At 42.1% G+C, this 18,851-nt stretch overlaps 1 long non-coding RNA gene across 1 annotated transcript; it reads right to left on the bottom strand.

Annotated features, from left to right (window-relative positions):
- Positions 1-8,452: 8,452 nt before the first annotated feature.
- On the bottom strand, positions 8,453-10,072 carry LOC136393199 (uncharacterized). The gene is made up of 3 exons (XR_010749057.1): positions 9,518-10,072; positions 9,201-9,319; positions 8,453-8,913 (listed from the first exon to the last, which is right to left on the bottom strand). It is a non-coding gene; the product is annotated as an uncharacterized lncRNA (long non-coding RNA).
- Between the last annotated feature and the right edge of the window lie 8,779 nt (positions 10,073-18,851).

The following is an 18,851-nucleotide window of genomic DNA, read 5'->3' as shown; positions in this document are numbered from 1 at the left end:
CTGTGAATATAGAAACTGAGGCGGGCAAAGGGGGTGAATAGATCCAGGCCGTGGCACAAACAGCCGAACCAGGCTGTGGCACGGAGATCCAAGCCGAGGAAAAACTGATCCTGTGGCAACCCAGGCAATACAAGCTAACACTCACACCAAACCCAAACAAAGAAAGACAAGCGGGGCAGCCATTTTACCTGTTCTCCTGGTCTGTGCGCAGTTAGTGGGCGAGAGATTTCTTCCTAAGCCCCGGGAGTGGGTGCCCGTGTTACCCCACAGAGAGGCAGAGTCAGAGGCCTTTCTGTGGGCCGAAAGCAGAATCTCTGGGCAGCCCCAGCGCCCTGGGAAAGCCGTGCATGGGAGGGAGCGAGAACTAATTCCAATGGTGGAAATTTTCCGTGCTGGTGGGGGTTTCACTCAGAGGGAAACGCGGCCGGCCTCATATCCTGGTCTGCGCGCGCAGATAGGGAGTGAGAGATTCCTCCGAGTGCCTCGGCAGTGCGCGCCCGTGTTATCACACAGAGGGGCAGAGTCAGGGGCCCTTGTGTGGGCCAAAGCGGAATCTCGGGCCGCCCCAGCACCTTGCAAAAGCCGCGCACGGGGACGGAGCGAGAGCCAATTCCAATGCTGCAACTTTTCCATGCAGTTGGGGGTTTCACTTAGAGCGTGAGACTGCGGGCCGGATATCCTGGTCTGTGCGCGCAGATAGCGAGAGTTTCCTCCAAGCGCCCCGGAAGTGGGCGCCCGCCTGTGTTACCGAACAGAGTGGCAGAGCCAGAAGTCTTTGAGTGGGCGGAAAGCCCGCCTGATTATGCTAGCAGCTCTGACTGACTGAGCCTTACCCAGAGCCCTGTGCTGAGTGGAAATAGAGTGGGGGAATTGCCAGCTCTTTGAGCCTCTTACTATCCAGGCAGAGGCAGCAGCAACCCCATAGCTGGATTATCAGGCTACTAATTGAGGAAGGAAAGACTAGGAGAAAGGCTCCAGGAATACGGACTCTCTCACTGTCGGAGCCTATAAATGCTAATGAGCCTTGACTGCCAACGAGACTAAAGCACAATACATGACATTGTCATAGAGACTTATCAACTGCAAACCTCTACCTGAGCGTGCCAAAAGGGCAGAACCCGGGGTACAGAGTCACCGACCAGGAAGAGGGAGAGAAAAGAAAAAGCAAGAAGATAACCTCTCAAAATCAAGAATAATCTGCAGACTTTATAACCTATCCCATTTTATTATATTTGTTCGTTTGTTTCTCTTATATTCATTCTTGATACTTTTATTCCTCCTCCAATTTGGCCGATTAACTCTCTGCCGGTCTTACTCTCTCCTCTCCTTGAACTACACTACCCATAAGTGTTACGTCTCCCATTATCTTTTCTCTTCTCTTCCTTTCTCTCTATGAGGGTTGCACTCCAAAACCCTTAACTCTCTCTCTCTCTCTCTCCTTTCTTTTTTCTTCTTTTAGTGGTTCCCTCTTTTTTCTCTCTCTCTTTCTTTTCTCCCTCTATATTAGTTTCTTCCTTTCTCCTTTACATCTCCTCTCATTCAAACCTCAATAACAAACAAATTATCTTATCTGGGACTCAAACTTATGTTTGTGGCATTTTGGGGGTTTTTTACTTCACCTTTTTAACTCACTAGCAGTGCTCCCATCCCTGGCTCTCCATTTTATCTAGTTCTTATTCCACTAAATACAATAGTAATTTTTTAATTTGTCCCCCCATTTTTCTGTTTTCCTCTTATTTCTCTCATCATAACTCTTAGACAACCAACACCTAAAAGCAAATCATTTTATTCTTGACCCAAATTTTTTCCTTATTTGCTTTTTGTGGGTCCATACCCCCCCCTTTTTTTTCTTTTCTTTTCTCTTTTCTTTTTCTTTTTTTTTTTTTTTGCCCCTTTATTACTTTTCCCCAATTCAGGCCCTCATCACAGGCATTGTTTGTTATAATTCACAGTTCACCACAAGATTTTCTCAAGAAAGAGGGGAGAGGAGAGGAGAGGAAAAAAGGAGGGGGGAATAATTTCCTTTTTTTAAAATTTTTATTTTATTTTATTTTTCTTTATTTCATTATTAATTTTTTTTTAAAAAAACAACTCTTTTCAATTTATTTTTTTATTTTTTTTAACTTTTTATTCTTTATTAAATCTCATTAATACTATCAACAAAACCACCCTCAGATGCCATTAAGGAAGAGAAAATCGAATATCATGGATACAAAAGAAAGAGAGGTAGCACAGCTAGATGAGGAAAAATCTGTGGAGAAAGAATTTAATATATTAGAAACCTTGGAGCTAAATGACAGAGAATTCAAGATAGAAATCCTAAAAATCCTCCAAGATATACAAGAAAACACAGAAAGGCAATTTAGGGAGCTCAGAAAACAACTCAATGAACACAAAGAATATATGTCCAAGGAAATTGAAACTATAAAATCAAATCAAACAGAGATGAAAAACTCAATTCACGAGCTGAAAAATGAAGTAACAAGCTTAGCTAATAGAACAGGTCAGATAGAAGAGAGGATTAGTGAAATAGAAGACAAGCAATTTGAGGCACAACAGAGAGAAGAAGAAAGAGACTCAAAAATAAAAAAAAATGAGATAGCCCTACAAGAATTACCTGACTCCATCAAAAAGAATAACATAAGAATAATAGGTATATCAGAAGGAGAAGAGAGAGAAAATGGAATGGAGAACATACTCAAACAAATAATAGATGAGAATTTCCCAAGCCTGTGGAAAGAACTAAAGCCTCAAATTCAAGAAGCAAACAGAACTCCGAGTTTTCTTAACCCCAACAAACCTACTCCAAGGCATATCATAATGAAATTGACACAAACCAACAGCAAAGAAAAAATTCTCAAGGCAGCCAGGGAAAAGAAGAATACAACATATAAAGGAAGGCCCATTAGATTATCATCAGATTTCTCAGCAGAAACTCTACAAGCTAGAAGAGAGTGGACCCCAATATTTAAAATCCTGAAAGAGAGGAACTTTCAGCCACGAATACTATACCCTTCAAAGCTATCCTTCAAATATGAAGGAGAAATAAAAACATTCACAGATACAGAAAAGATGAGGGAATTTATCATCAGAAAACCCCCACTCCAGGAATTACTAAAGGGGGTTCTCCAATCAGATACAAAGAACAAAAAAAAAACAGAGCCAGAAGTAAAAGCTCCAAGAAGAACACAATAAAACCAAATTTAAACTGTGACAACAACAAAAAGAAAGAGGGGGAGAAGATGGAGATTAACAGTAGCAAAGGACGATGGAGTGCAAAAGTACTCACAAAATAGTTCGCTACAATGAACAGGGTAGGGACCCTTTTCATTACTCAAAGGTAACCACCATTGAAAAAACCACCACAGAAGCACATGAGATAAAAAAGATAGCAAGAGAGGAAAGATGTATGGAATACAACCAAATAAAAACAAAAGATAGAAAAACGAAAGAGAAGGATCAAACAAGACACACAACTAACAGAAAGCAAGATATAAAATGGCAATAGGGAACTCACAAGTATCAATAATTACACTAAATGTAAACGGATTAAACTCACCAATAAAAAGACACAGAGTAGCAGAATGGATTAAAAAAGAAAATCCAACTGTATGCTGCCTACAGGAAACTCATCTAAGTAACAAGGATAAAAACAAATTCAGTGAAAGGCTGGAAAACAATACTCCAAGCAAATAACATCCAAAAAAAAGCAGGTGTAGCAATACTCATATCGGATAATGCTGACTACAAGACAGGAAAAGTACTCAGAGACAAAAATGGCCATTTCATAATGGCTAAGGGGACACTGAATCAAGAAGACATAACAATTCTTAATATATATGCACCAAACCAAGGAGCACCAAAATATATAAGACAGCTACTTATTGATCTTAAAACAAAAACTGACAAAAATACAATCATACTTGGAGACCTCAATACACCGCTGACGGCTCTAGATCGGTCATCCAAACAGAGAATCAACAAAGATATAGTGGCCTTAAACAAAACACTAGAGCACCTGGATATAATAGACATCTACAGGACGTTTCATCCCAAAGTGACTGAGTATACATTTTTCTCCAGTGACATGGATCATTCTCAAGAATTGACCATATGTTGGGCCACAAAAACAACATCAGCAAATTCAGAAAAATTGAAGTTGTACCAAGCATATTTTCTGATCATAAAGCCTTGAAACTAGAATTCAACTGCAAAAAAGAGGAAAAAAATCCCACAAAAATGTGGAAACTAAACAACATACTTTTAAAAAATGAATGGGTCAAAGAAGAAATAAGTGCAGAGATCAAAAGATATATACAGACTAATGAAAATGACAATACGACATATCAGAATCTATGGGATGCAGCAAAAGCAGTGATAAGAGGGAAGTTCATATCACTTCAGGCATATATGAACAAACAAGAGAGAACCCAAGTGAACCACTTAACTTCCCACCTTAAGGAACTAGAAAAAGAAGAACAAAGACAACCCAAAACCAGCCGAAGAAAGGAGATAATAAAAATCAGAGCAGAAATAAATGAATTAGAGAACAGAAAAACTATAGAAAAAATTAATAGAACAAGGAGCTGGTTCTTTGAAAAGATCAACAAAATTGACAAACCCTTGGCAAGACTTACCAAGGAAAAAAGAGAAAGAACTCATATAAACAAAATCCAAAATGAAAGAGGAGAAATCACCACGGACACCATAGATATACAAAGAATTATTGTAGAATACTATGAAAAACTTTATGCCACTAAATTCAACAACCTAGAAGAAATGGATAAATTCCTAGAACAATACAACCTTCCTAGACTGAGTCAACAAGAAGCAGAAAGCCTAAACAGACTTATTAGTAGAGAAGAAATAGAAAAAAACATTAAAAACCTCCCCAAAAATAAAAGTCCAGGCCCTGACGGCTATACCAGCGAATTTTATCAAACATTCAAAGAAGACTTGGTTCCTATTTTACTCAAAGTCTTCCAAAAAATTGAAGAAGAAGCAATACTTCCAAACACATTTTATGAGGCCAACATAACCCTCATACCAAAACCAGGCAAGGATGGCACAAAAAAAGAAAACTACAGACCAATATCTCTAATGAATACAGATGCTAAAATACTAAACAAAATACTAGCAAATCGAATACAACAACATATTAAAAATATAATACATCATGATCAAGTGGGATTCATCCCAGAATCTCAAGGATGGTTCAACATACATAAAACGGTTAATGTAATACACCATATCAACAAAACAAAGAACAAAAACCACATGATCTTATCAATAGATGCAGAAAAGGCTTTCGATAAAATACAACACAATTTTATGTTTAAGACTCTCAACAAAATGGGTATAGAAGGAAAATATCTCAACATGATAAAGGCCATATATGATAAACCATCAGCTAACATCATATTAAATGGCACTAAACTGAAGGCTTTCCCCCTTAAATCAGGAACAAGACAGGGTTGTCCACTCTCTCCACTCTTATTTAATGTGGTACTAGAGGTTCTAGCTAGAGCAATCAGACAAGACAAAGAAATAAAAGGCATCCATATCGGAAAAGAAGAAGTAAAGGTATCACTTTTTGCAGATGATATGATCCTATACATCGAAAACCCCAAAGAATCCACAAAAAGACTACTAGAAACAATAAGCCAATACAGTAAGGTCGCAGGATACAAAATTAACATACAGAAGTCAATAGCCTTTCTATATGCCAACAATGAAACAATTGAGAATGAACTCAAAAGAATAATCCCCTTCACGATTGCAACAAAAAAATAAAATACTTAGGAATAAACATAACAAAGAATGTAAAGGACTTATATAATGAAAACTATAAACCATTGTTAAGGGAAATCGAAAAAGATATAATGAGATGGAAGAATATACCTTGTTCTTGGCTAGGAAGAATAAATATAATCAAGATGGCTATATTACCCAAAGCAATATACAAATTTAATGCAATTCCCATCAAACTTCCAATGACGTTTTTTAAAGAAATAGAGCAAAAAATCATCAGATTTATATGGAACTATAAAAAACCCCGAATAGCCAAAGCAATCCTAAAGAAAAAGAATGAAGCTGGGGGCATTACAATACCTGACTTCAAACTATATTATAGGGCCATGACAATCAAAACAGCATGGTATTGGCAGAAAAATAGACACTCAGACCAATGGAACAGAATAGAAAGTCCAGAAATAAAACCACATATATATAGTCAAATAATTTTTGATAAAAGGGGCCAACAACACACAATGGAGAAAAGAAAGCCTCTTCAATAAATGGTGCTGGGAAAACTGGAAAGCCACATGCAAAAGAATGAAACTGGACTATAGTCTCTCCCCCTGTACTAAAATTAACTCAAAATGGATCAAAGATCTAAACATAAGACCTGAAACAATTAAGTACATAGAAGAAGACATAGGTACTCAACTCATGGACCTGGGTTTTAAAGAGCATTTTATGAATTTGACTCCACAGGCAAGAGAAGTGAAGGCAAAAATTAATGAATGGGACTACATCAGACTAAGAAGTTTTTTCTCAGCAAGAGAAACTGATAACAAAATAAACAGAAAGCCAACTAAATGGGAAATGATATTTTCAAACAACAGCTCAGATAAGGGCCTAATATCCAAAATATACAAAGAACTCATAAAACTCAACAACAAACAAACAACCAATCCAATAAAAAAATGGGAAGAGGATATGAACAGACACTTCTCCCAGGAAGAAATACAAATGGCCAACAGATATATGAAAAGATGCTCATCTTCTTTAGCTATTAGAGAAATGCAAATCAAAACGGCAATGAGATACCACCTCACACCTGTTCGATTAGGTATTATTAGCAAGACAGGTAATAGCAAATGTTGGAGAGGCTGTGGAGAAAAAGGAACCCTCATACACTGTTGGTGGGAATGTAAAGTAGTACAACCATTATGGAAGAAAGTATGGTGGTTCCTCAAGAAACTGAAAATGGAACTACCTTATGACCCAGCAATCCCTCTACTGGGTACATACCCCAAAAACTCAGAAACATTGATACGTAAAGACACATGCAGCCCCATGTTTATTGCAGCATTGTTCACAGTGGCCAGGACATGGAAACAACCAAAAAGCCCGTCAATAGATGACTGGATAAAGAAGATGTGGCACATATACACTATGGAATACTACTCAGCCATAAGAAATGATGACATCGGAACATTTACAGCAAAATGGTGGGATCTTGATAACATGATACGAAGCGAAATAAGTAAATCGGAAAAAACCAGGAACTGCATTATTCCATAGGTAGGTGGGACATAAAAGTGAAACTAAGAGACATTGATAAGAGTGTGGTGGTTACGGGGGGGAGGGGGGAATGGGAGAGGGAAAGGGGGAGGGGGAGGGGCACAAAGAAAACAAGATAGAAGGTGACAGAGGACAATCTGACTTTGGGTGATGGGTATGCAACATAATTGAACGACAAGATAACCTGGACTTGTTATCTTTGAATATATGTATCCTGATTTATTGATGTCACCCCATTAAAAAAATAAAATTATTATAAAAAAAAAAAAAAGAAACACTAAAAACAGTATCTGCACCCTTATGTTCATTGCAGCATTATTCACAACAGCCAAGACATAGAAACAATCTAAGTGTCCACTGATGGATAAAGAAATGAACGGATGAAGAAAATGTGGCATGTGGTATGTGGCGTGTGTGTGTGTGTGTGTGTGTGTGTGTGTGTGAAATATTATTCAGCCATAAAAAGATGGAAATTCTGCCATTTGTGACAATGTAGATGGATTTTGAAAGCATTATGTTACATGAAATAAGACAAATACCATATGATCTCTTTTATATGTGGAATCTAACACAAACAAAAAAATTAGTGAACAGATTGGCAGTTATAGAGATGAAGGATTGTTGTAAGGTACCAAAAAGCTAAAAATTGATATTGATATTCTGGGAAGGAAGGTCAGGCTTTCCTATCAGGCTTTCCTGTCCTGTCCCTCCTTTAGGGAAGGGAGGGAGAAGAATATAGAAATTTCTGGCTTGCAAAAGCAACGGGTCATTCAGTTTTAAATATAAAATAAAGGTTAACCTAGAAACTTCTTCTCTTTCAATAGGAGGCAGAATTTACATACCACCTTGCATTGATTGTAGTTCCTCCCTTCTCCCTGGAATCTTGAGGGTAAAATACCTCTAGGCTAGTGAGGGAAGATGAACCCTGAAAGATTTGTAAACATCTTTGATTGTGTTACCTTGAAAGTCTTAATGTTTCTGCGTATCCCCTAAACAAATGTTGCCAGCTTGTACCATGATGTCATGCTCTCTCCCACCCGTGTGTGATCAAGGGTACATTGTAAGGTATTTTTCCCCGCTGAGAAGGAAGGAACAGGCCAGAGCCACAAAGTGTGGAATAAGTAAACGGCTTTATTGGGTACAGAACGCACATCCTGCCCGGCAAGGTTCCCTGGCCCCGAAGAAAGAAAGATGGAGGAGAGATGGAGGTCAGGGAAGTTGCACGGATTAAACCGCGTGGGAGATATTTAAAGGGTCCCTCTAGGGAAGTGGAGCTACTATGACGTGGTAAAATTTCACTGGCTGGCAGAGGATCGCTTCTTTCCAAATAGTTCCTGGGAAGCTTCCTTTGGCGGGCTTGATTGTGGGAGGTCTTAGCCAAAGTGGGCGGGTCTGAGTTCCCCACATGACCATGCCCCATTATCCACCGACCTTACTTTCTGACCTTTTGTGTTAAATAGAAAAAGGGGCGCCATTTATTTGTCTGGCTACTTCCTGCTGAATAGGGGCATCGTGGGGAGGGGGAGATCAGAAGGTGGTGGCTTTGAGGGGTGTCAGGAGGAACATCTGTGTGGCTGTGACTGGAGAAACTTCATGGATGCGGTCCTGTAAGGATTTAAAAAAAGAGAGGAGTAATAGGGGAATTTGCAGGGTCTAGCCTTTTGGTGAGCTGGAGATGGATGGAGTCCAGTGGTTCCGACTGCCAGTGGTCCTGTAAGGAGGAAAGCTTGAGGCAGAACTGCATGTCAGGAGTGGTGTAAAAAGGGGAAAGGAAGAGGGTCCCATCCATTCCCATAACCAAGACCTGTGAGGGAACTAGAGGTCCAGAGTATGAAGGTAAAAACAGAGAAGGCAGCCCCCATGTCCACAAGAAATGAGATGGACTGACTTACCCACTTGTTGCAGAACCCTGGGTTCTCCGAGTCCAGGCCGTGTCCTAGGAGTTCAAGTGATGCACCCACCTGGCTGGATTGGCCTTCTATTTGGGCGGCTTGTCCTCCACGTAGAGGTGCTGAGGAAAAGCCTGTTGCCCAAAGGGGCAATCACTCCGCCAGTGACCGGGCTGCTTGCAGTCAGGGCAGGGCTCAGTGGGCAGCTGCGGGCAGGGGCCCTGCTGGGACCAGTTTTCCTGCTTGCCACACTTAAAGCAAGATGCTGGTGGCTCTGCTGGTCTCAGGGTTGCCACAAGAGTCAGGGTTTGGAGCGTTACCTTCTGCTGCATGGGGGCCTGGCGAAACAGCCTTGGCCTTCTTTTACTAATTGGGACCATTAAAAACTTTAAATGCCATGTTCACAGGTTCCGGATAGGGGTTTGGGGGATTGGGAATAAGAGGAGGGGGGCTCGTGCTGAGCCCGGCACCCAGATCCCGCAGGAAAAACGCTGGAGCCAAAGGCAAGACAGGGCAGGAACTTCCTGTAAGAAAATTGGGGTTGGACTTCCTGAAAACCAGTGTAAGAGCCAATGCCAGGCTGAGAAAGGCCTGATGGAGGTGGGACTAGAGAACACAGTGAAGGGAGGGGCCCCTGCCAGCAGGGGAGGAGAAAGAGATGGTAGTAGATGGCAAATAAGAAACAGGTTTTTGCGAAGGGAGGGGAGAGAGAGTTTGGAGTCCGCGGAGAAGGAAAGATTAGGAGTAGAGGTTTTAGGTGAGGTTTCTCTGGCCAGAAAAAGGGCCGTGTGGTGGAACAGGCAGCACAGAGATTAAGGACAGGTGTGCAAATAATTAGAGGCCATGAATGTAAGAGATCTCCAATCAGTTCCCAGCTTTTTTTGGTGATAGTTAAATTTGTGAGGGTGTTAACACCGAAAGTCCCTTCAGGAGGCTAATTGAGTGGGTTCTGTGGCCTGGCCACAGTGGAGAAGAAGAACAGTTTCTTCTTCCTTAGGGAGGGAGACTCCCGCACCCCAGCAGCCACACTCAGTTCTCAGAGTGGTCAGACCTGAGCATTAGCGTCCTAAAAACTCAATGTCCAGCCACGAATGAAAGTGGATGTGCTTGGGGAGGTCTCCACAAGCACACGCTCACTCGGACGGAAAAGAGTTCCCTGACATAGCTACGGTTTCGGACAGGGAGTCTCGGAGGAAAGAACTGAGAGGAAAGCTGGAGGCAGGGGACTTACCGCACCGTGCGCCGAAGTGGGTGGAAGTTGGAGATCCTGGTACTTTCTCCTGGTTCTTTCTCGGAGGGGAGGGGAAAGGAGCGGTCCTTGCTTTCTTCTAACTCTTCCCGGGTTTCGGCCCAAAATGTAAGGTATTTTTCCCCGCTGAGAAGGAAGGAATGGGCCAGAGCCACAAAGTGTTGAATAAGTAAACGGCTTTATTGGGTACAGAACGCACATCCTGCCCGGCAAGGTTCCCTGGCCCCGAAGAAAGATGGAGGAGAGATGGAGGTCAGGGAAGTTGCACGGATTAAACTGCGTGGGAGATATTTAAAGGGTCCCTCTAGGGAAGTGGAGCTACTATGACGTGGTAAAATTTCACTGGCTGGCAGACGATCGCTTCTTTCCAAATGGTTCCTGGGAAGCTTCCTTTGGTGGGCTTGATTGTGGATGGTCCTAGCCAAAGTGGGCGGGTCTGAGTTCCCCACATGACCATGCCCCATTATCCACCGACCTTACATATATAAGCAGCCCCTGAACTATTTTTGGGACTGCACGATTTGGGCTTGCAGATGCCCTGTTCAGCTATATGCGGCTGGCATATTTAATAAATCTCCTCCTCTAATAAAACTCTTCAAAATTCATCTGGACTGAATGTCTCTACATGAACTCGATGAAATGAGGTACAGTGCCTTTCAGAATCTGGGGTATGGTACTTTAACAGGATGAGATTGCAAGAAATGGATGAAGGAAGTCAAAAGGTATGAACATCCAGTTATAAAATACAGGTACATAAATCATTGTACATCAATGCTGACCATAGTAGTAATCCTGTACTGTATATTTGAAAATTGCTAGAGTGTAATACTTAGAAGTTCTCCTTGCAAGAAAAAAAAATTTAAGACTGTGTGGCATGGATGTTATGTGGCAACTATTTTTTTTTTAAATTTTTTTTCCTTTTTCTTTGTATTTCTCTGAAGCTGGAAACGGGGAGAGACAGCCAGACAGACTCCCGCATGCGCCCGACCGGGATCCACCCAGCATGCCCACCAGGGGCCACGCTCTGCCCACCAGGGGGCGATGCTCTGCCCCTCTGTGGCGTCGCTCCGCCACGACCAGAGCCACTCTAGCGCCTGGGGCAGAGGCCAAGGAGCCATCCCCAGCGCCTGGGCCATCTTTGCTCCAATGGAGCCCCGGCCGCGGGAGGGGAAGAGAGAGACAGAGAGGAAGGAGGGGGGGTGGAGAAGCAAATGGGTGCCTCCCCTATGTGCCCTGGCCGGGAATCGAACCCGGGTCCCCCGCACGCCAGGCCGACGCTCTACCGCTGAGCCAACCAGCCAGGGCCTCAACTATTTTTTAATACATGCATCTGTTGTAAGGTATCAAAAGTTACAAAATTAATATTTTAGAAAGATTAAATTACATTTTATTAATTTGGGCTAAGTGCAGAGAGAGATTTTGTAGATGGGATTTCTATGCTTGTGTGATTAGCATAAAATCAAGATGGTTGATGGCATTGTGTTGTAAATGCAAAGGGGAAGGAGACTTGGATTCTCTGACCTCCCCCCACACCTGTGAGGAAGCGAGTGAATAGCTAGCCAGGTACAGGCAAAGAAAGATGAAATTAAACCTTTTTTTATATTAATGGGCCATTTACAGGCATTTGTCCCCATGGAAACTACCTCTCCCTTCCTGAAAGCGTGTAGTTAATGTATGTATCTCTGAACAAAGGAATAGCAAATGAACACTAAAAAATATAGGAATGTCTTTTAATATGTAAAGTGACATTTTTACCATTGTGTTACCTTATAAGTTTTAATGTGAAGAAACATCTTTTTATGAATCCTATAGACAGATGTTATAAACTTGCTAATGAATTGTGTCCCATCACCCCTCCCTTCATCCTTTTCCCAAATCTGTGTGAATGAAAACAAATGTTATAAGCTTATGCTGTGATGTCAGGCTTTTACCCCGCCCATGTATAATTAAGAGTATATAACCAGCCCCTTGAATATTATAGACACACATGATTGGGGACTGCCCCATGTAAGCTATATGCAGCCGGCATATTTAATAAATTTCCTCCTTTAATAAAACTCTTCAAAACTTATCTGGACTGGGTGTCTCTACGTCAACTCGATGAAATGAGGTACAGTGCCTTTCAGAATCTGGGGTGCAGTACTTTATAACATATGGGGGCTCGTCTGGGATCCGGTGTTTTGTGTCACTGGCTAGAGACACCCCAAATTGGACGGACTCTCCGCTGAGCTGCCCAGCCCCACTTGAATTTCGAGGAGAGGCACCACCTGAGATGTTCCAGGGCTCCTGGTCTTCCTGTGGGGTCCAGACAGTTCTCCAATAGACACCCCAGTTCCCAAATTTGACAATTTGTATAATTTGGCCGAGAACTCAAGGAGGTAGGTAAAAGCAACTTTTTTTGCTTTACTGAACTTTCTAGCTTTCCTCTGAATTCTTGCTTTTGCTTCTCTATGTTTTTGGGTACAGCGAAATAGATCAGATGTATTCAGCATGTTCGCTGTACACTCTCCAAGACCGAGACGTCAGTGGAGGGTTTCTAGGTCCTGCCTCAGACTCTAGGGGATATCTGCTCTTACTCTGGAGGGACATTAGTGAGAACTGAGTGGACCAGGTTCACCAGTTCTGCCTTGGGCCTTCAGAGACGTCGGGTTCTCTAGAGCAGTGGTCCCCAATCCCCGGGCTGCGGACCGGTACCAGTCATGGGCCATTTGGTAGCGGTCTGCAGAGAAAGAATAAATAATTTACATTATTTCCGTTTTATTTATATTTAAGTCTGAACGATGTTTTATTTTTTTAAAATGGCCAGATTCCCTCTGTTACATCCATCTAAGACTCACTCTTGACACTTGTCTCGGTCACGTGATACATTTATCTGTCCTATCCTAAAGGCTGGTCTGTGAAAATATTTTCTGACATTAAACCGGTCTGTGGCCCAAAAAGGTTGGGAACCACTGCTCTAGAGAACTATTAGTGGGGACTTCGTTTGTGCTCTAGGAAGGTATAGTGGAGATTGGATCCGTCCAGGATTAGTCAGTCTCGCATCTCACTGAATTAGTGGACACTGAGCTAACCTGGATTGATTAATCTTGCCTCAAACTTCCAAAGACTTCTCTGTGTTTGTTGAGATCTGTCTTTGTTTTAATGTTACTGTCTAAACCTCTAATTAAGAAATCTCTGGTGCCTAAGCCAAAGTTCCGGGAACACGGCTAGGAGAACACAGGAGAGGCCTCAAGGAGGAGCCCTTCCCTCGTCTATGAAAGTGCTCTTGTGTGTGTGTGTGTGTGTGTGTGTGTGTGTGTGTGTGTGTGTGTGTGTAAGTCCTTTTTTTAATGTCTAAATGTGTCTGTTTTAAGGCCTGGCTTAGGTCTTTTGTATTAAAATTGGAAGCTTCTGACTAAAAAGCAATCTTAAGTGGCGAATCGTTATTCTTTGTTCTCAAGTTAGCTTTGGGGTGCCCTGTTAGGTTTCTCCTCTGAAGGAAGTTCTTCTCTTCTGTTGGCTTCTTTACTTTGTCTTGCATAATAATTAATATCTCTCTATAAAACACCTTTTATTCTGAATGCTAGTTAATTATCTGTCTTATCTTTTTGTTTTTTATCAGTGCACTAATTTCTGGATTTTTCTGAAGTAGTTTTAATTTTGTAATCAGTAACCTTGGCTATTAAATATGGGAGTAGGGGCCAGTTCAAAGAAAACCCATTAGGTTATCTTCTAAAGCACTTTCAAGAAGCTTATGAAGACAACCGTGGGTATGGAATTAAATGGTCTAAGAGAAGTCTTTGCATTCTCTGTGAATCAGAATGGCCAACTTTTTTGGTTAAATGGCTGAAAGCTGGGACTTTTAATCCCCAGATAGTAAAAGCAGTATGGAATATAGTAACTGGGAATCCAGGCTGTCCCAATCAGTTTCCATACATTGATCAATGGCTAAATTTAACATTAAATCTGCCACAATGGTTAAAAGCTTGCTCGATATAAAGAGGGTGCCAGATTTGGATCTAATGCAAGAAGGGAATATAAAGAGTGCCCCAGGGCCTCCTGTTCTCACAGAGCCTCCTGAGGAAACTGAGTTGCCACCCTACTATAGGTCAAAAGCTAGAGCCCCTGAGCCTACACAGCAGCTACAGGAGGAGGCTATAACTTCCACTGTTACATCCCCTTCCCACACTCGGAGTGGATCTGAGTGGAGTATGGGCAGAGAAGGGATCCTATCTTGCCACTCAGGGAAGCCACCCCCTTTGGGAACTTACCCCGACCATGAGGAAAGGCCCTTCCTTGTGTGTGTTCCATTCTCCACCAGTGATCTATATAATTGGAAAAGCCAAAATCCTCCATTCTCAGAGAAACCTCAAGTTCTGATAGGGCTTATAGAATCTGTCCTACAAACTCACAGACCTACCTGGGAAGACTGCCAGCAACTTTTAAATACCCTCTTCACTTCAGAAGAGAAGGATAGAATCAGACAGGAAAGTAAAAATGCAGTCCTAGGGCCTAGAGGTGGATCAATAGAGGAAAATAGGGACAGCATCGAGGCAGCTTTCCCCTTCACTAGACCTAAATGGGGTCACAACTCCCAGGAGGGAAAAGCCTTGTTGGACACTTTTCACTGGTATCTCTTAGCAGGACTAAAGGTTGCAGCCCAAAGGCCCACCAACCTCTCGAAGGTTGCTGGAATTATCCAGGATCCACAGGAATTCCCTGCCACATTTTTTGAACGCCTTTGTGAAGCATACCAAGTGTATACCCCCATAGATCCGGATGCTACCGAAAACAGCGTGGCTATTAAATTGGCTTTTGTGACCCAGTCAGCCCCAGATATTAAAAAGAAACTTCAAAAGCTAAAGGGTTTGAGGGCATGAGTAAGTCCCAGTTAATTTCAATAGCTCAGAAAGTTTTTCATACTAGGGAGGCAATTGAGGTAAAACAGGATAAAAGAATAGCTAAAGTAGTAGTATCAGTGCTCCTAGAGACAAACTCTTTTAAGACCAAGGGGCCCCCAAGAGAGAGAAATGAAAATAAAGGAAAAAGAAGAAATTTAAGGAAGAAACAGCTTTTTATGAATCCTATAGACAGATGTTATAAACTTGCTAATGAATTGTCTCATCTCCCCTCCCTTCATCCTTTTCCTAAACTTGTGTAGCTAAAGACAAAGGTTATAAGCTTATGCTGTGATGTCACGCTTTTCCCCCACCTATGTATAATTAAGGGTATATAACCAGCCCCTAGAATATTATAGACACACATGATTTAGGACTGCCCCGTGTAAGCTATATGCGGCCGGCATATTTAATACATTTCCTCCTTTAATAAAACTCTTCAAAACTTATCTGGACTGGGTGTCTCTACGTCAACTCGATGAAATGAGGTACAGTGCCTTTCAGAATCTGGGGTGCAGTACTTTATAACACATCTATCAAATCATTATGTTGTACATCCAAAACTAATATAATGTTATATGTAAATATCTTGATTTTAAAATAATACTTGACATTTCACCCTCAATGGGAAAAGTCAGTATCTCCAGTCTTACCCTGATCAAAAGTATAAAGCAGCAATCATCCTGACCCTCCCAAGAAGATTCCTTAGAACCCCACTTGAAGCTATCATGCTCCATACTTTCACACAGCTTGCTAAAGATTTTTTTAAAGCTTTTATTATAGAAAACTTCAAACATGAAAAATGGCTAGTATAATGAACCAGCATGTACTAATGACCCAGGATCAATAAATACCAACTCATGGCTAAACTTGTTTTATCCTTGCCAACATCCACTTCCTCTTCTTCTAAATTATTCTGAAGCAAAGACCAGTCATCAGCTCATTTCATCTCTACATACTTCAATATGTATCTCTAAAAACATAACTCAAATACCACTGTGGCACTTTAAAAATTAACAACAATCCCCAGAGATGAATTAAAGTCAGTTGAGGCCTTGGATGCAAAAGAAAATATTGGGCCCCTTAAAAAAACAAAGAGACAGGGAAAATAAAAATACATGTTAACCATATTTTTAAATAAATAAAAAATATTATGTACTATTAATGTTAAAATTACACATATGAAACCAAATTTGGTGTCATTAGAAAAAACTGTAAAGTTGGGGTTTTGCAGGGCCCTTCAGAAGTTGGGGCCCAGGGCACGCGCCACTGCACCTGCCGTTAAATCCACCTCTGACAATCCCTTAATATCAGCAATATGCAGTACTGATCACATTTTCCCAATTGTCTTATAAATTTTTAAAAACATTTTATTTAATAATTTTACAGATAGGAGAGAGGGGTAGGGTGAGCAAGAAGTATCAACTCATAGTTGCTTCACTTTAGTTGTTCATCAATTGCTTGTCATCTGTGTCCTGATCAGGCAAGCCCAGGGTTTCAAACCAGCAATCTCAGCATTCCAGGTCAATGTTCTATCCACTGCACTAGAACAGGTCAGGCTGTCTTATAATTTTAAAATAGTTTAAATCAAGATTCAAATGGTCCTGGCCAGTTGGCTCAGTAACAGTGTCAGCCTGGTGTGTGGATGTCCTGAGTTCAACTCTCAGTCAGGGCACACAGGAGAAGCACCCATCTGCTTCTCCACCCCTCTCACATCTCTCTCTCTCTCTCTCGCCCCCTCCTGCAGCCATGGCTCAATTGGATTGAGTTGGCCCCGGGTGCTGAGGATGGCTCCATGGCTTCCACCTCAGGCACTAAGAAGAGCTCAGTTACTGAGCAATGGAGCAATGCCCCGGGTAGGCAGAACATTGCCCCTTAGTGGGCTTGCTGGGTGGATCCTTGCCAAGGTATATGCGGGAATCTGTTTCTGCCTCCCCTCTTCTCACTGAATTAAAAAAAAGAAAGAGGCCCTGGCCAGTTGGCTCAGTGGTAGAGCATCGGCCTGGTGTGCAGAAGTCCTGGGTTCGATTCCCAGCCAGGGCACACAGGAGAAGCGCCTATCTGCTTCTCCACCCCTCCCCCTCTCCTTCCTCTCTGTCTCTCTCTTCCCCTCCCGCAGCCGAGGCTCCACTGGAGCAAAGATGACCCAGGCGCTGGGGATGGTTCCTCGGCCTCTGCCCCAGGCGCTAGAGTGGCTCTGGTCGCAACATAGCGACGCCCCCTGGTGGGCAGAGTGTCGCCCCCTGGTGGGCGTGCCAGGTGGATCCCAGTCGGGCGCATGCGGGAGTCTGTCTGACTGTCTCTCCCTGTTTCCGGCTTCAGAAAAATACAGAAAAAAAAAAAAAGAAAGAATTAGTCATGATAGTTTGGATATAGCTTTTAGATTTATTTTGATCTATAGATTTCTTCAAAATCCTCCCCCCCAATTTAATTTGTTTGTGGAACAAATTGGTTTGTCTTATAGAGTGTTCTGCAGTTTAGATTTTGTTGATTGTAACTTCATGGTGTTATGGAACATGTTCCTTTGTCCTATTTTTTTGTAGCTTGTTAGATTAATAAAGGTTTAATAAACTTATTAAATGTTAATAACAGCCCATTGGATTACACCTCTTTGGTAGACCAATTAGAGTGGTGCTTCTTTCAAGAAAGGTTTAGTAGACCCTGGCCAGTTGGCTCAGTGGTAGAGCACTGGCCTGGCATGTGGAAGTCTCGGGTTCGATTCTGGCCAGGGCACACAGGAGAAGTGCCCATCTGCTTCTCCACCTTTCCCCCTCTCCCTTCTCTCTACCTCTCTCTTCTCCTCCCACAGCCAAGGCTCCACTGGAGCAAGTTGGTCTGGCGCTGAGGGTGGCACAATGGCCTCTGCCTCAGGCACTAAAATGGCTCTGGTTGCAATGGAGCAATGGCCCCAGATGGGCAGAGTATTGCCCCATAGGGCTCTTGCCTAGTGGATCCCTTCCAGGTGTATGTGGGAGTCTGTCTCTCTGCCTCCCCACTTCTCATTAAAAAAAAATAAAAAATAAAGAAAAGAAGAAAGAGAAAGAAAGAGAGAGAGAGAGAGAGAGAGGGTGGGAGGGAGAGAGGAAGGAAGGAAGGAAGGAAGGAAGGAAGGGAGGAAGGAAGGAAGGAAGGAAGGAAGGAAGGAAGGAAGGAAGGAAGGAAGGAAGGAAGGAAGGAAGGAAGGAAAGAAGGAAGGAAAGAAGAAGGAAAGAAAAGTTTAGTCTATTGTAGTTCCCCAGTTCCAGTTTGAACTAGGATAAATGGTGGAGGTGGAGATAAAAGTTGTGGGACAAGATAGTGCAGAAGAAAACTTTTAGAATGGAATGGAAGCTGCTCTTTGCCTCACTTCCTTACAACCTCTGTTCCAATATTTCCCTTTTCTCTTAGAGTGTCAGAGTGCACTTCACTTCTCTGGACTTCCTCTCCTTTAGTCACATCATTCTGGAGACATTTTTGGCACCTGGGTGAATCAAAAAACCTTCTAATTTGTGAGGATGTAAAAAGGAGATATTCTTTTTCTTTTTCTTT

Source organism: Saccopteryx leptura, chromosome 2, assembly GCF_036850995.1.
Source record: "Saccopteryx leptura isolate mSacLep1 chromosome 2, mSacLep1_pri_phased_curated, whole genome shotgun sequence".
NCBI classification, from domain to species: Eukaryota; Metazoa; Chordata; class Mammalia; order Chiroptera; family Emballonuridae; genus Saccopteryx; species Saccopteryx leptura.
Note: the sequence above shows the minus strand (reverse complement) of the source record. Positions and strands in the feature narration are given on the sequence as shown.